Source organism: Belonocnema kinseyi, chromosome 10, assembly GCF_010883055.1.
Source record: "Belonocnema kinseyi isolate 2016_QV_RU_SX_M_011 chromosome 10, B_treatae_v1, whole genome shotgun sequence".
NCBI lineage: Eukaryota > Metazoa > Arthropoda > Insecta > Hymenoptera > Cynipidae > Belonocnema > Belonocnema kinseyi.
In genome coordinates, this window is record NC_046666.1 from 100,264,555 (window position 1) to 100,276,041 (window position 11,487).

The following is an 11,487-nucleotide window of genomic DNA, read 5'->3' on the forward strand; positions in this document are numbered from 1 at the left end:
CAGGCGTCATTTGAAGGATCAAGCTCGACGAAAATGGTTCACATTAGTGAATACTAATGCCATCTCTTAGAATTTTCAGGTACTTATTAGACTGCCTAGTACCTCAAACTTCCAATAAGTTGTATTATAGTATTGAATGGAGGGCCTATTGTTCCGCCCGAGTCGAGTCCCGACAGTACAGTCTTCTTCAAGCTACAGTGCCATGGTGAATATGAATGCGGTGCAATGAGAAAAAGAGACATTGGAAAGAGAAAGAAGAGGTAGTGCACAGCAAAGTAGTGTTAAAATTTGATCAATTATAAATTCAGACTTGAAGTGCAGAGCAAAGCAGTGTTAAATTTAGCCGGACTGAACATTATTTAGTTGAGTAGATTTGGAGAAATGTGTTCAACAGCAACGACGAAAATTTTTTGAGCCTTTTAGAAGCAATTATTAGATACTTCTATCCTCAATGAGGTACTAGAGCATTTATTTACTTGGAGATAATTTGTCCTTTTCAGGACAAAAATCGGCCCTTTTCAGGGCCAACACTTTTTTTTAACGAAGGATGTTTTTTTATTGTTCTCATCCATGTTTTTTTGGTTTCTGTTACTTTGTACTTTTGTTCAGGATTTACAGCAAAATTGAATCTTATAAAAGCTATAACTCTGAATTTAAAATTGATCAAATTTGAACACTGCTTTGCTCTGCACTTCAAGTCTGAATTTATAATTGATCATATTCTAACACTACTTTGCTCTGCACTGCCTCTTCTATCTCTTTGTAATGTCTCCCTTTCTAATTGCACCTGCTACTGCTTGCCCCATGGTTCGCATCCATGTTCGCTGTAGCTACTGTAGCTTATAGAAGACTGTACTGTCGGGACTCGACTCGGACGGAACAATAGGCCCCCAACGAGCAGGTCAAGGGGCTGGTTACGAACCATGGAGTCCTTTTAAGCCACTTTTTCTATGTTAACTCAAATAAATAAGTTATTTACTGACGCTTTATAAGCACCTGTGTAGGCTGTATGTGGTCTTCACCATTGCAGCTTCCACAGCCTATTGCAGAACACTCCGAAAGAAAAATATTTATTCACACGTTTCCTAGCACGTGTATAAACAAATTCAAACTATCATTTATTAATATAAAAAGCTAATTTTATCACAGTCGAGCATCAATTCTCACGTTTAATGCACACGTTTTATGCATACTCCCTCTACTCCATGGACGGAAAATGGCGGGTGCACATACCCGTCTATTTAGGTGCTCTAGTTGAAGTGTTAAAAACGACACAGTGATAGATTTTTCAAGACGATTCTGAATTATTTTAAAATGATGTAATTCACAAATTTTGACGTCAAAATTGGAACTAATTTAATTCTAAAGCCTTAGTAGTGACACAAGTGTAAACGTTCGACTGAGTCTTCATTAACAATGTTGAATTTCAACCCCGGGTTTTAAGGTTAAAAATGCTGAAAAAACGTTTGTCTTGCGAGATAAGCCGCACGCTAATTATAAAAATTTTAAACGGAGAAAAATGCTTCTGTTCCAAATAACAATCGAGGGGCAATCTAGCACATGATTGCTATAAGGCAAAGTTGAAGTCAAATTATAGCCAAATTGTAGTTGAGTTGAAGTTGAGTTCAAATAAAATTCAAGTTGAGTTAAAGTTGAATCAGTATTAATACAATACCTAGGTAAAGTTCATAATGTTTGCCCTCGATGTCTATTTTCATTTCTGACCCCTCGCAAATTGGAACGTCCTAGTTGCATCTACCGTGTAGAAAATATCTTTATTATTGAATTGAAGGATAGCACTTCACATCAACAATTATAAGAATTTCGACCTTTCGTATTTGCATATAAGCCGCATACGATTATAAGCCGCACCCTGATTTTGAAGTTCTAAAAACAGAAAAAAGGTGCGGGTTATATTCGAATAAATATGGTGTAATTTTTTTATTTGTAATTTGAAGCTAAAAGTGTTGTATTTTAATTTTCAAAGAAAAGTTGAACAATGGTTACTTTAGGAAGATTTAAACAGATTCTTTATTTTGAAAAAGTCCATAACTCAAAAAGAATGTTTAAGAACATTCCCAAACATTTCAAAGGAATTATAAAATTGGTTACAATCTAAAAGCTCTTGAAACAATTTTCTGTGCAACATTTTACAAAAAAAGGTTAGGAAAAATTGGATTCCGTTTAAAAGATACATTTAAAGGTTCCGAAAAATTTCAAAAATAATTTTAAAAGATTTGAAATAATTTAAAACAAAATTGATACTTTTAATTATTTCGAAATTAAATGTTGACTTCTTATTTTGAAAAATGATATAATTTTAATAGGAGGTATACAAATATGGGACCACTGAAAAAATTCCGAAAGTGATAAATGAAAAATCACAAAAAATTAAATCTCCGACACGCGAATTAGAAAATTCCAGATAGAAAATGTGCAAATTAAAAAATTCACATAAGAGAAAAAACTTGTTTAATGTCTAAAGTTAAAAAAAAATTGTTTGAATTTGAAATAACAATAATTAAAAATATATTTTTTTGGAAAATTTTTTTTAAATGTGCATTGTAGTTTTTTAAATTACAAAAACGTTCCCAATATAAATTAAATTATTTCAAAAAAATAATAATAAAATTCGCGCTCAATCAAAGCTGCATTGAATCCTGCAAAGTTTGTTTTGTTCGAAGCGCACGTGTTTTTGAATTTCTTTGTGTATATCATTTTTGTACAATTATTGTTATTTAAAATTGAAACAATAAAAAAAAATGAACATTAAAAAATGTTTCTATGAGCAAAGTGTTAGATTTTTTAAAATAAATAAATAATATCGATTAAAAAATTATTTTCTTAATTCCCGTGTGGCAAAAACCCCACTAAGCCCTCTTAGAATGAGGGCCCCCAGAGGGGGCCCGCATGGATGTTCCACGCGTAGAAATTCTACGAGTGCCCCAGACGAAGGCCCAACTTGGTTGTCCTCACGGATCAACGATTAAAATGTTGTAAGTCCGAAGGGTGAATATTTTATATCCTAAAAAATGGACATGAAAAAATACGTTTAAAAATATGGTTTATGTGTTTTTTTTCCTGCTTTTTTTTTAATTCTAAGTTCCATCTTTAAGAAAAATGGTAAATACTCAGAAAAACTTACATTTTATTTCACTCTTAATTGGTTGATTAATTTTTTATTGTTTAAACAAAATATAGATTTTTGAAGATTTAACAATATAATTTTAGAGTTTTTATGGATTTTTAAAGGTTTAAAGATAATAAAAAATTTTGTTTTGAAGATTCCTGAGAAAATGTTGAATAAGTTCTTATTTTGAAGAAGTGATTTAATTCAATATTAAGCTAGATTTTAAAAGAGATCCACAATTGTCAAAAAATTATTCGGGACATTTTAAGTAATTTTTTTTATTTTCCAGTATTTACTAAATGTGTTATAAAAATTTAGAATCATATGAACAAATGTTTCGAATTCAAAAAAATGTAATTTATTTGAAATTTGAGAACATTTAAAAAAATTTAAATCACATTTAGATTTTTTTAAATAGCGAAATAAAAGTTTTTAACGTGCTTAAAGTTCTTGAAAGATTTTAAAATGATACAAATATTGTTTTAAGATTCCTGAAACAATGTTTAATGATTTTTTATTTAAGCAATAATTGTAATAGAATATTTCAAATATATTAAAAAAAAATTAATGTATGAATAACAATTGAGGAATTATTCATTTGTAAGGAAGTAACATTAAAATAATTTTACTTCTAATTTAAAGTGTTCAGTTGAAAATAAAAATTACAAAAAAATAGTTTAGTTGATTTTAACTATAATTATTTATTTCAATAAATATTCATCACTGAGAGTTTATGTTTAAATACTTCAAAATTTGTACAACAATTGTATATAAGTATATTAATAACGCTTATTATTAATACTAAAAAAATATTTCTGGTTAAAATTTAGAAAAATTTTAAGGTTTTGATTATTTTATGTTTTTCTCTATTGCATTAAAATACATATGCCCAGCCGCCCTAATCGGGGCATATACAATCGGATTAGTTTACTAGCCCGAATGCTAAGAAAATATACTGCTTCATACACTTACACGGTCGATTAATAGGCCTGACACGAAATGAGATATGGAGTAGGAAATTTGATAAATTGATTAAAAGGCACAAAAGAAGGTTTATGTGGTCCTTAATTTCTCTAAATACAAAACAAGATTTTCAGAACAAATTGTATTTTTGTATGTCCAAAAATTTAGAACCACGCAACAATTTATGAGGAAATTTTATACAATTTCTCAGGATTTCAACTCGATATATACAAATTGCTTCTCCGTAATTTATTGCGAATGAGTAGAATTAAAATGAATATCGCTTAGAATGGAAAATAGTAGCCCAGGTTACACCGCGCGATATGACTCTTGTAATAATCATGTAATGAAGCTGATTCAACTAGTCAAATGTAACTGGGGAAACCTGCCATGGTTGACTAGTTACTTTTGGCACCAAGCTATTAAATATTAGAGCCCTGAAGGTCTCTCCACAATAGGACCTTATTGGTGGAGACAACGTCGATGTTTTCTACTTACAGCTTCAATTTAGCCCAAAAAAAGTTGGCAACAGATGCCAACTGATGCCAACAGATAATGTATAATGCTCAGTAATGTATTTACCTCGCGCTCCGCGCTTGCTCTTTGCATTACCCTCTACATTTGTGCACAGACCACAATGGAAAATTTTCTACATTTTATGTTAAAAACTATTATATCAAATGTCTATTAAAATTTTCTTTGTGTATACCTTGGTTTGGTACTTCTTATTCTGATATTGTAAAATAATGTTCACGTTTTCTTTTTGCTGATTCTAATGGGGCCCTGTTGTGGTTGTTTAATCATTTTCCCTTTTCTAAGTGAAGGTAAACACTTTTTTAAACTTCTCATTAAAGAAGGTTCTTAAAGTACCTACGGCCTTGACGATTACATTTTCATTGCGATAATCGCGCTTAAAAGTTAGGTTATACAGGCTCTAATTTTTTTAAATTTGGGCTATTAAAAAAGTTCAGCTAGAATAGTTTTGAAATATATTTGGTATATAGGGAAAATTTTGAATGACATTTTTGGATCTATGAAAAAAATAATTTTTTCTATTTTTTGAAAATTTTCAAAATTTTGAAAAGTAAATAACTTTTCTAATTTTTATACAAATAAAAAATTTTATTTAGATAATTTGCAAGTCTTTTACCTATTTATAAGAAACTTTGACAAAAATGTTTATAATATTGAGAAGAAAATTTGAAAATTTTGAAAATGCTATACTTTTTTTAATTTTGGGCTAAGCGAAAAAATTGGCTAGAATAGTTTTGAAATATATTTGGTATCAAGTGAAAATTTTGAACGAGATTTTTAGATCTATGAAAAAAATAATTTTTTCTATTTTTTGAAAATTTTCAAAATTTTGAAAAGTAAATAACTTTTCTAATTTTTATACAAATAAAAAATTTATTTAGATAATTTGCAAGTATTTCATCCATCTATAAGAAACTTCCACAACAATTTAAAAAATTTCGAACAAAAAAAATTTTGAAATTTTGAAAATGGTCCCAATTTTTTTAATTTGGTTCGAAATAGCTGATTAACGAACTTAGCCTTCATTTTGGGTACCTTCAGAAGTGTATCAAATGCGAATTTGATTGGACAAATCCTTTAAAAGTTAGCGTGGCTACAACATTTAGGTAACCATACATACAGACAGACAGACACTGAGAATTCTCAAGAATGAGAATGTAAAAAAGACGCTTAGATTTTACATTGCATGTAACACATGTTTTATTACAGAATTTTGCATTCCCGATCCAAACAGGTCATAATTCCAAATTGCTGATGCAACATAGCGGACAAAAATTTTAAGCGAACTTACTAAATATTTTACTTTGGAAAGGGTTATAGCTGTGACTTAAATTGATTACGTGACTAGTCACAAGGGTACCTTCCACCTTCGCATACAAATTAATTGAATATCGTACAGGTGTGACTCAACTTAATTATATGACAATTCACAGAGGCGTATTTCCTAATACATTTTGTAAAGTGGTGAGGGTGTGACTTAAATTATTTCTGTGGCCAGTCAATGGAGTGCCCCCCCCCCCACGATGAGTTTAAAAGGGGATGATTGTCGTGAATCATTTATGTGCCCCATGCACAGGATGAGCATTTCTGCCACTCACAAGACGTTATAAATATTTAGCGTTATGACTTTAACTATTTTTGTGGTCAGTCACAGGGGTGTATGAAAGCAAACCAAATATGTTTAATTATTATTTATGTGACTAGTCACAGCATGTGCCTTTCTGCCTCCATACACGTTGGGAAGTTTCAGAGTTTTGACTTTAATTATTCTTGTTACTTGTCATAGGGGTTCTCATCCGCGCACCAATGAACTTTAGTAAGGGGTGAGAGCGTGACTTAAATTATTTCTGTAACAATAAAAGGATCTGCCATCTCGACGAGTCCGTCCCCCTACCTTCAGACGTTCTAGCATTGATGAGAAATCTAGGAACGAACAGCAATGCAGATTGCAGAGTAATATTGTACGAAATATTGCGCGTAATATTGGATAGGGTTAGGAATGTAACTGTTTTTGTGACAAAGTCGCAGGCGTGCCTTCCTGCGCCTAAAGTGTCTTAGGAAAGGGGAATAAGTGTGACTTAAATTATTTTGGTCATCAGTCACCGAGGTTAAAACTGTAACTCAAATTATTTCTGTTAACAGTCAAGAAGGTATTGTTCAGAGTCTTTGGAATGGGGTAGAAAAGTAACCTTAATTATGGATGTGACTATTCAAAGCGTGTTTTTTTCTTGCCCCCCGCCCCTAATAACCTAAACTTTTTTATTTTCGCGCTAACCCGTAGTAACTCTAATAAATCACTTTATTTTATAAACTGATTTCGACGCCGACACTGCCGCTTTGTGAAGAATTCAGGAAAGGCTCTCAAGATCCTCCCACCATGTCCTCCTTTCAAGAGACTTTTAAAGAACTTATAAAACCTAAAAAGGGCCCCCCAACGAATTTCGATGCAGACTCTCTCAAGCCTATCTACGCCACTGTCCCTTTCTATTTTTCACGAAAATTATAATTAAGTAATTTGAATAAAAATTTCAGAAAAATTATCCAACCTTAATCCGAGTTCCATCTACCAGGCCGATCTGCATACGTCTCGTTTCATATAAAAGAACATATTTCGGTTGTTCGGTACAATTAGCACAAATAATGCAGGTGTTAAGTCATAAAAATCCTCATTTTTTACAGCTCCGACAAACGATCTAGTCGAGAAAATCACTTCACTTCACAATAATAAAAAAAATACACAACACTTGACAACTTGTTTCCCAATTTGGCTTTGCCACGACTTCTTCATGAGGGAGTCAAAACTAAGCTGAGAGATAAGGATTAGAAACCTGAGTCGACCAAGCAAGCTACCACAATAACACAGCCGCTTCACACTAGCGGCGCAAAGATTCAAACGACAGGTAGTAATAAAGGTGACCGCGTGGAACAATTGAGTTAGAGACAAGCTTACAAGAAGCGTAAATCTTATTAGAAACAGTCAATATTTTCCAATTGCAAAAATGATTTGATATTGTAATCTAATCAAAATAAAAAAACATGTCAGAAGAGGCTACATTTTTTGCTTTTAAATGTGATATTAAACACTTTTGTAAAATCAACCCTTATTTTGAAAATCAACCGCCGGTGGTGCACAAACGTATTGAAAAACAACCCTCGTATTTGTATGCGAATACAAAAATGAAGACTAAAGTAAAAAATTGTATACATTTACTGTTGGGACTTTTGTCCTCCTGATTGTTGTGCCCTCTCACCCCTATTCGTTATAAAAAAACCGCCACATGTTTATCATTTTCTAGTCTATGTGTGTATATTCAAAAAATATAATTTACCTTTTTCGACGCACCGTTTAATGCCTTTAATAAACTTCCAGCGCGACAATTAGGTCTATCAAGCTAGCACCTCTACAAACGAAATTCCCAAATTTCTTTGTATCAGAATTTAGGGCTTTTTGGGATCTTGAACGCAACAACAACCAATTTAAAAAAACAAGCCCTACTAAAAATAAAACAACCCTATATTTAAAAACCCAAATTCAGAAAAAACACAAGATTTTGGGCTAATTTTGGGCTTTTGAATGTACGAAAAAATCAAAAACCTTCCGCATTTTTAGAAAACCACCTACTTGCAGGAAATAAAATCCGCAATATACAAAATACACCAGATTTTAGGCTTATTTTTGGCTCTCGAATGCACCAAATAGAAGTTCAGAAAAACTAACGCTATGTACAAAAAAAGACCAACCCACCATTAACATTTTTAACCTCGATATTGGCAATTTTAAAGAGCCCAAAAATTAGAGACTCCATTGATACTGGTAAATTCCCCAAAACATAATTTTTTTACAATTTCATTTTTGTTCATTCTTTCATTTTCATTTTTAGATTTTTAGATTTTAGACGTTAAGGGTTGGAGCAACAAAATTAGAGTGGGTATTTTCGAGCAGCCCAAAAATCATAGTCCATTGACACTGGAAAATTCTCAAACAGATGATTTTTTTACAACTTTATATCTACATGGTAGACAGGGGTTGATTTTAGATGTGAAGGTTTGGAGGTAAAAATCAGAGACACCATTAACACTCGAAAATTCTTCATAGGATTATTTTTTCACAAAGTTCTATGGACGTGGTAGAGGGGGGTTGATGTTAGATGTGAAGAGTTGTAGCCAAAAATTGAAAAGGGTGGTTTCGAGGAGCCCACAAATCAGACTCATGGTCTTTAGGCCAAAAAATTGGAGTGGGTATTTTCAAAGGGCCTAAAAATCAGAGCCTTTATTGACACTGGAAATTTTTCAAAAAGATTCTCTTTTCAAATTTTATATCGACGTGGCGAAGAGGGGTTGATTTTAGATATGAAGGGTTGTAGCCAAAAACTTGGAGTTGCTATTTTCGAGGAGCGCAAACATTTAAAAAATTCTCAATAAAATTCTTTTCTTACAATTTCATATAGACGTGGTAGAGAGGGGTTGATTTTAGACGTTGAAGGTTGGAGCCACAAAATTAGAGTGGGTACTTTCAAACAGCTCAAAAATCAAAGAGTCCATTAACACTGGAAAATTCTTAAACAGATGATTTTTTTACAACTTTATATCTACGTGGTTGAGAGGGGTTGATTTTAGACGTTAAGGTTTGAAGCCAAACATCGGAAAGGGTGGTTTCGAGGAGCCCAATAATTAGAGACTCCATGGTCTATGGAAAATTTTCAAAAAGATAATTTTTTTACAACTGTATATCTACGTGGTAGAGAGGGGTTGATTTTATACGTTAAGTGTTAGAGCCAAACATCGAAAAGGGTATTTTTGAGGAGCCCAAAAATCAGAGACTCTAGTAACACTGTAGAATTCAGATAAATATTATTTTTGGATAAAGTAATAATTACCTGTTAAGATGTAGCTGTTTTTTAACGTTTAGGGGTTCGAGGCCTAAAATAATTTTTGGTGTTTTTGAAGAGCCCGAAATGCAGAGACTCAAGTAACACTGTAAGATTTAAAAAAGAAGATTTTTAGACAAATTCATAATTGCCTGTTAAGATTTGGCTGTTCTTAAACGATAAGGCTTAAAGTTTCTAGTGCCTTCACGGCACTACTTCTTGATTTTATTTCGCTTTGGCGCAGGATTAAGATCTTGGAACCATTGCTTTTAAAGCATAGGCCTACAAGCTTCAGGTGTTAGGACACGCTTCTTTAATCTCAGGACTCGAATTCTATGCTTTTAGATCACAGAGTCCGAGACTTTAATCACCTAAAATTTTTGCTCTAAAATCACACGCTTCGATGAATTAATCTATTGAAATTTCTCTCCGGAATTTGCCAGTCTCAAAAGGGTATCTCATTTTTGGGCTCCTTTAAAATACCTACTCCAATTTTTTGGTTCCAACCCTTAACGTCTAAAAGCAATCCCCCTCTACCGCTTCTATATAACTATGTGAAAAAATAATCTTTTTGAGAATTTTCCAGTGTCAGTGGAGTATCTAATTTTTGGTTTCTGAGAAAATGCCCGCTCCGATTTTTGGGATCCAATACTTAACGTTTAAAATCAAACCATCTCTACCACGTAGAAATGATACTGTACACAAATAATCTTGTTGAGAATTTTCTAGTGTCAATGGTGTCTGTGATTTTTGGGCTCCTCAAAAATAGCGTTTCCTATTTTTAGCTCCAACCCTTAATGTCTTATATCAACCCCTCTCTACCACGTAGATATAACATTGTCAAAAATAATATTTTTGAGTATTTTCCAGTCTCAATGGAGCCTCTTAATTTTAGCCTCCTACAAAACAGCCGCTCTGATTTTTGGAATCTAACCCTTATTGTCTCAAATCAAGCCCTCTCTACCACGTAGATAAAAAATTGTAAAAATATAATCTTTTTACTGATTTTCCATTTTTAATGGAGCTGCTGATTTTTAGGCTACTCGAAAATACCCACTTCGATTTTTGGGCTCCAACCTTCAACGTCTAAAATGAACCCCTCTTTACCTCGTCGATATGAAATTGTAAAAAATTAATCTTTTTGGGAATTTTCCAGTATCAATTTTTCTCTCTAATTTTTTAGCTTTACAAAATTGCCAATATCGAGGTTTAAAATTTTACTAGTGAGTTGATGTTTTTGTACATAGCGGTAGCTTTTTCAGATTTTTTTTCCGTCAGAAGATAGTTTTTTGAAAATGCGGTAGGTTTTGGATTTTTGCGTGAATTCAGAAGCCCAAAATAAGCCTAAAGTCTGGTGTTTTTTTTTCATACGAATTTGAGTTTTTAAATAGGGGGTAGTTTTATTTTTGTTAGCAGTGGTTTTCAGAAATTGGTTGTTGTTGCGTTCAAGATCTAGAAAAAACCCTAAATTCTGATACATAGAAATTTGGGAATTTCTTTTGTAGAGTTGTTAGCTTGATAGACTTAATTGTCGCGCTGGAAGATAATAAAAGGCATTATAAGGTGCATCGAAAAACGTGAATTATATTTTTTGAATATATACACACAGACTAGCAAATAATATACACTGCAACGGTTATTTTTGTAACGACTAAAGGTGAGAAATAATAACGTTTAGAAGTACCATGTTATTATTTAATAAGCTTCATCTATGTAGATGTAAACTTTTTTTAATACGTCTTTACATTACAGGATATTGTTTTTTTATATTAGAGTTAATTTTACAGAAGCGATTGATATGACATTGGAGATTAATTAGAGATGGCAACAATCAGGAGGACAAAAGTCCCAAAGTTAATGTATACAATTTTTTACTTTAGTCTTCAGTTTTGTATTCGGATACTAATACGGGGATTACTTTTGTAACGATTAGGGGTGAACAATAATTTTGTTCCTTAGTTATGCTTTAAAAATATCGTGTTCATGGTTTAC

General features: G+C 32.3%; 1 protein-coding gene across 10 annotated transcripts in view; it reads right to left on the minus strand.

Annotated features, from left to right (window-relative positions):
* LOC117181494 (E3 ubiquitin-protein ligase MARCH8) overlaps positions 1-11,487 on the minus strand; it is a 238,147-nt gene that overhangs the window by 17,202 nt on the left and 209,458 nt on the right. The window contains exon 6 of one of the 10 annotated variants that reach the window (XR_004468131.1): positions 1,676-1,887. The exons of the other annotated variants lie outside the window; for them this stretch is intronic. The gene's annotated coding sequence lies outside the window, so the exon portion shown is untranslated. The remainder of the gene's footprint in view (positions 1-1,675; positions 1,888-11,487) is intronic. 10 annotated transcript variants of the gene reach the window in all.